Source organism: Echinops telfairi, unplaced genomic scaffold (genome assembly GCF_000313985.2).
Source record: "Echinops telfairi isolate 266 unplaced genomic scaffold, ASM31398v2 ScPeMD7_443;HRSCAF=831, whole genome shotgun sequence".
Taxonomy (NCBI): Eukaryota; Metazoa; Chordata; class Mammalia; order Afrosoricida; family Tenrecidae; genus Echinops; species Echinops telfairi.
The window spans coordinates 35,547,253-35,553,843 of NW_022104341.1; the positions used below are offsets into that span (position 1 = coordinate 35,547,253).

The 6,591-nt window shown below is 42.9% G+C and overlaps 1 protein-coding gene across 4 annotated transcripts in view; it reads right to left on the minus strand.

The window, feature by feature from the left end:
- DNAI3 (dynein axonemal intermediate chain 3) overlaps positions 1-1,937 on the minus strand; it is a 75,324-nt gene extending 73,387 nt beyond the window's left edge. For all 4 annotated transcript variants that reach the window (XM_045292208.1, XM_045292209.1, XM_045292207.1 and 1 more), the window contains exon 1: positions 1,849-1,937. The gene's annotated coding sequence lies outside the window, so the exon portion shown is untranslated. The remainder of the gene's footprint in view (positions 1-1,848) is intronic.
- Between the last annotated feature and the right edge of the window lie 4,654 nt (positions 1,938-6,591).

The window sequence follows — 6,591 nt, forward strand, 5'->3', positions numbered from 1 at the left end:
GGTCAGTGGCTTTGGGGTACTTTACTCAATACAAAGTCTCTTGTTTTACTTTTTTCAGTTACTGCCATCTTTTCCAAATTTCATGAAGTAAGTTCTCTATCTAATTACCTTCAGTTAATAGATTAACAAACTGAAGCACAGAGAGAGAGAGCGAGCAAATTTCCAACCCCGACTGTGCAGCTGTGGGCTGGGTCGGGGACGCTGTGTTTTTAGGAGCACTAACAGGCCAGCTTGCCCAAGTGCCCACAGACCTCAGGTCCAGTGGAGGCAACTTGTGGCGACCCCAGGTGTGTCAGAATAGACCTCTTCTCCATCACGTTTCCACGGGCGGTTTTTTTTCACATGTCAATCTCCTGGGCTTTCTTCCAGCTGACTTCTGAGTGGACTCAAACGGTCAACCCTTCAGTCAGTAGGGAAGACATTAACTGTTTATACCAGTCATGGATTTAACACGCAAAACTGGAGAGTCATCGAACTCCTGTCAAACTCGTAACTTTGACCTTCAACACCTGTCAGAATGTGTTTCTTCCCACCCCTGCCCATGCCAGTTGTACTCCTGGAGTACCATCTACATAGGCTCACCATCTATTCACAGTCCACTCTCCTCCCTGGAAAATCCTCCTCCTTTCTCATCCCTTCCTTTCCACACCTTGGTACGTTTTCCTGCTTGTTTAAATCGTACTCATCCTTCCACTCTGAACTCTAACATGACCTTCTCTCGATTTGGTCACTGACACTTTCTAACCACCTTGTGGTACGGTATAGTTAATTAGGCCTAGTTAATTGGAGCCCTGGTGGTGGCGTGGTTACGTGTTGGGCTGTGATCCACATGGTGGGCAGTTCGAGACCACCAGCAGCTCCATGGGACCATAAACAGTTAGTCTCGGAAACCTACAGGGCAGGGGCTCACTATGAGTCAGCATTGACTGGATGGCAGTGAGTGAGCATTTGCAAAGACCGAGGCCCTCAAACGCAGAGCTGCCGCGAAAGGCTGCTGTGGATTCCTTTAGAATTTTATACCTTTTGGGCGGGGGTAAGTAGCAGTTAAGAGCAACAACTGGGGAGATTAGTCACTGGAAAGTAAGATAGTCCTTGCTCTCCAGGCGCTAACGTTTAGTAAGGTTTTTCCTCACTCTTTTTTTTTTTAATTTTAATCGTTTTATTAGGGGCTCATACAACTCTTATCACAATCCATACATACATCAATTGTGTAAAGCACATTTGTACATTCATTGCCCTCATCATTCTCAAAACATTTGCTCTCCACTTAAGCCCCTGGCATCAGCTCCTCATTTTTTCCCCTCCCTCCTCGCTTCCCCCTCCTTCATAAACCCTTGCTAATTTATAAATTACTATTTTGTCATATCTTGCCCTTTCCGATGTCTCCCTTCGCCTTCACCCACTTTTTTGTTGTCCGTCCCCCAGGGAGGAGGTCACATGTAGCTCCTTGTAATCCATCTACTGAACGGCCTTTCTCAACGGCCCTCAAGTCCCTGACTGCTTCAGCCCACAGTTCTTCTTCAGTGAATCCTCAACCAGGAGCCCCTGTCTTCATAGCGACTCATCAGTTAGCAGGCAAGGCTAGACAGTGGAGGCATACCGTCTGTGACGCCGGTCTCAAAACATGATTCGAATGTGGCTAATGCCTCTCTCGTTGTTACTTTTGTCTTTTTGACTAGGCTAGAAGCTCTTCGAAAGCAGAGTCTTTTCTTCTGTTGGGGGGCGAGGGGGGGGGTTGTGATCTTCTTCAGGGTGCCTAACACAAAGCTAGCACAGTGAGTATTCCAACGGCCTTGACGGTGAGTACAATTACCCCCTCCCTGCCCGCCCACGTAGGTCTTCCCTTACCTGAGACCTTGCTACCGCCAAAGTCTGCAGTACACCGAGGAGAGTTCCCTCCGTCACCGAAAAAACCAGTCCCGAAGGCACGAAACCACAGCAAAAGGGTAGGCCGTTGCTAGGACGCATCCGTTGCTAAAAGAAAAGATGCCACGCCTTTCTTGATTGACAGAGCACCCTAACCAATACAAAGTCCGCTGCCTAGCAACGTCTTTCATCTCTGGCTTGCGATTGGTTGCTACGATATGACATCACCTGAGGTGGAAACGAGACTGGCCCAGCCTCCGACTGGCGGTTTAGAGCCGTTGCCAGTAAATGATATTGAAGTCAGTGTCCCTGCCTGACGCTACTTCTGACAGGCGCCGTTCAGGGCTCCCTCCAAACGTACCCGAAAGAGAATCCTCCTGAGGTGTCCTATCTGGGAGCCAGGAGTCAAGAGCGATGTGAAGATCACCAGATAGAAATGCCCGAGCGGCGAGTTCGGGGTCCTGCTCTAGAATCTGACGTGGAGGAAAGGGTGTCAGGCTCGGTAGGGCGTTGTTTTTTCTCTTGCCAGCATCATTTTGGATGGAGTTTGGCCGAAGCTGGAAGCCTGGGCTCAGGGGATGAAGATGAAACCCTGAGTAACTCCAGGGCTCATTTTATCTGTGATTATGGGTCCCATGGGGTTCATACAGTGAATCTCAGTTCTCAGAACACTGGCTTTAAAAACATATTGACGCTCCCTAATTTGTAAACGGGTAGAATTTAATAAAGGAATGCATTTGCTGCTGTAATTGGTCTAAATTGATTCTGTACACTGTTCTAGGGGGAAAGGACCCGAAATTCTAAAATATATTATAGAGACTCCTTTATTAAGTCTCCAACAGGGCAAAGACACTACAAATCATCTGACGAGGGGGACCACCATCATAAAGCCATAACTGCATCCAAGGGATTCATGAATACTTGGTTGATTCATAGCTGAAAGAATACAAATGAAATAATTCAAAAGTGTGCATGGTAACTGATCAATTCTGTCACTATCATAGGCAAGACAATGGAATAAGAAATAGGACCATGATTGGAATTCACACAAATGCAGATTACAGAATACACGAGACGAACCTTTGTCATCTTTGCCTCTAAGGAGCATTCTGACTGTAGTTCTTCCAAGACAAATTTGCTTGTTCTTTTGGCAATTCCTGGTGTTTTCAATATTCTTCAGCAGCATCATAATTAAAGTCCATCCATTCTTCTTCAGCCTTCCTCAGTCAATGCCCAACTTTCACATGCATCAGAGGGGATTGAAAACACCATGGCTTGGGTCAGGTGCACCTTAGTCCTCAAAGTGACATCCTTCCTTTTCCATGCTTTTAGAGGTCTTGCGCAACAGATTTAGCCAACGCAATATTTCATTTGATTTCTTGACTGCAGCGTCCAACAGTATTGATTGTGGATCCAAGCAAGATGAAATCCTTGACAACTCCAATCTTCTGTTTATCACAATGTTGTCTGTTGGTACAATTGTGAGGATTTGGTTTTCTTTACATTGAGTTGCAATCTATACTGAAGGCCGCAGTTCTTTTTTAAAAACTTAGGTTTTTAAAAATTTGAGGCTGCAGTTATTGGTTTCCATCAGCGAGGGGTTCAAATCCCCCCTCATTCTCAGCAAGCAAGGCTGTACCTATCTGCATTCCCGAGAGAGTTATAATAAGCCTTCCTCCAATCCTGATGCTACATTCTTCTTCATATAGTTCAGCTTCTGGGATTATTGCTAAGCATACAGAGAGAATAAGTATGGTGAAAGGATACAAGCCTGGCACACACTTCTCCCCATTTTAAACCACGTAGTATTTGCTTGTTCTGTTTGCACAACTGCCTCTTGATCCATGTACAAGTTCCTCATTAGCACAATGAAGTTTGTGGAGTTACCATAAATCAATTCTATCCATAAATGTTATGATCCACACAGTCAAATGTCTTTTCATAGTCAATAAAACACAAGCATCTTTCTGGTATTCTCTGCTTTCAGATCCATAAAACATCAGCAATGATATCCCTTCTTGCACATCCTCTTCTGCTCCTGCCCTAAATTTTCAGCAACTCCCTGCTGGTGTACTGCTGCAACCGTTCTTGAATTATCTTCAGCAATTTTTGCCTGCACATAACGTTCAATACTTTCCACATTCTGTTGAGCCACCTTTCTTTGGCTGGGGCACAGATATAGATCTTTTCAAGTAGGTTGGCTAGGTAGCTGTATACTAACTTTTTTGGCATAGACTAGTGAGTGCTGCCAGTGCTTCATCAGCTTGTTGAAACATTTCAATTGCTATCCCATCTACTCTGGGCTTTGTTTTTCACTAATGCCTCCAGTGCAGTTTGGACATCGTCATTCTATTCCACTGGTTCTTGAACATATGCTACCTCTTGAAACGGTTGCCTGTGGACCAGGTCTCTTGGGTACAGTGACTCTATTCCTTCTGTCCTCTTTTGATGCTTCCTGCATTATTTACTATTTTACCCTAGGATCTTTTAATATTGCAGCTTGAGGTTTGACTTTTTTTCTTCAGTTCTTTCAGCTCGATATATGCTGAGCATATTCTTCCCTTTTGGTTTCCATTCTCCAAGTCTTTGCACATTTCATTATAACATTTTACTTTACCTTCTTGAGATGCCCTATAAAATTTCCTGTTCAGATCTTTTACTTCATCATTTCTTCCATTCGCTACAGCTACTCTGTAATCGAGAGGAAGTTTCAGAGTCTCTTCTGATATCCATTTTGGTCTTTTATTTGTTTTCTATCTTTTTAATGACCTTTACTTTCTTTATGTTCGATGCCCTTGATGCCATCCACAGCTCCCCACCTCTCCTGCCCTTACTGTTCAATGAGCCAGCTATTCTTGATATGGTCTCTAAATTCAGGTGACAGACCATGGTCATATTTTGACTGTCATGAACTTGTTTTAATTTTCTTCAACTTTAACCTGAACTTGCATATAAGTAATTAATGGTCTTCATCCCTGGTCCATTTTGAACCTCTCCACTGGTTCTTCCCACAGCTGTAGGCAATTTGATTTCTATCTGTTCCATCTAGTAAAGTCCCCAGGCATTGTTGCCATTTATTTGGTTGAAAAATGGGTCTTTGCAATGAATAAGTTGTTGCTCTTGAAAAATTATATCATGTGATCTCCAGCTTAATTTCCATCACCAAGGTCATACTTTCCAACTGCTGTTCCTTCTTCTTTGTTTCCAACTTTTGCATTTCAATCAGCAATAATTAATCTTGCATCTTGGTTACATGTTTGATTAATTTGAGACTAACTTTAGTGGCGGGTGCCTAAATTTGCATAATAGTTGTATTAACTAGATTTCCTTGTATGCAGATAGATATTATCCGATCACAGATAGCATTGTACTTTTATCCCTTTTATTTTTATTTATTTTTAATAGGTCATTTTATTGGGGGCTCTTACATATACTATAATAATCCATACATCCATTATATCAAGCAGACATGTACAATTGTTGGGCATCGACAATTTCTAAACACTATATTTCTTCTTGAGCCCTTTGACATCAGCTCCTCATTTTTCCCCTCCCTCCTCCACCCTACCAACACCGTGAACCCTTAATATATTACTTATTGTTATTATATATATTTTACACCACCCATTCTATCCATTCACCTACTGCTCTAGTATTCTTCCCCTGAGGGGGGTTATTCTGCTGTCACTTTTATCCATTCCCTCTTCCCCCCTTCGTCCCCCTTTCCATCCCCTATTCTCTTGGACTTGTTGCGCCCATCACTGTTTCTGAAGGGTTTTGTCTTCCCTGAATTCTGCCTATTGAAAGCTCTTGTCTGTGCCACTGTCTGCACACCGGACTGGTGGGAATTCCAAGATTGGACTGAGATCATAACAGTGGGAGAGGAAGGATTAAAGAACTAGAGGAGGGTTGTGTATTTCATTGGTACTAAACTGTCCCCTGGATGCATTTTTCCCCCTCCCCACAGCCCCTCAGAACAAGGACATCCAATTATCCACGGATGGGCTCTGGGCCTGTACCTTGACCCCTCTCCATTACCTTAGTGAGGTTCATTATTTTTGGAATTCTGATGCCTGGTCCTGTCAGCACCTCATGATCACACAGGCTGGTGTGCTTCTTCCATATGGGCTTGGTTGGCTTCCCTGCTAGATGGCCGCTTATTTGGCATCAAGCTTTTAAGACCCCAGATGCTGTGTCTTTTAATGGCCAGGCACCATCAACTTTCTTCACCACACTTGTTTGTTTATGCATCCAGTTTGTCTTCAGCGATCATGTCAGGGCAGTGGGCATTACCCAAACACTGTACTTTTAGATAAATCTTGAAATGTTCTTTTTGAATGAGACTCCGTTCTTCTTGAATTTGTCATTGCTGGCATAGTAACCCATATGCTTTTCTGATTCACCATGGCCAATACCAGTCCACTTCGACTCACTAATGCCTAAGAAAGCGATCTTTATGGCTTCCATTTGATTATTAATGACTTTTAATTTTCTTTGTGTGTGTGTGTGTGTGAGACTTTTAATTTTCCTAGGTTCATCCTTCATATATTGTAAGTTTCAGTTATTAATAGGCGTTTGCAGTTCTTTTTTCTTTTCTTTTTTACGAAAATGTAGTCTATTATTTCATACAGTTAATACTTCAATAAAAATAAAAGATGTACACAAAACTAGATTATAAGAGTTTTGAAATATTAATAAAGGAATATTAATGACCTGACCAAAAAA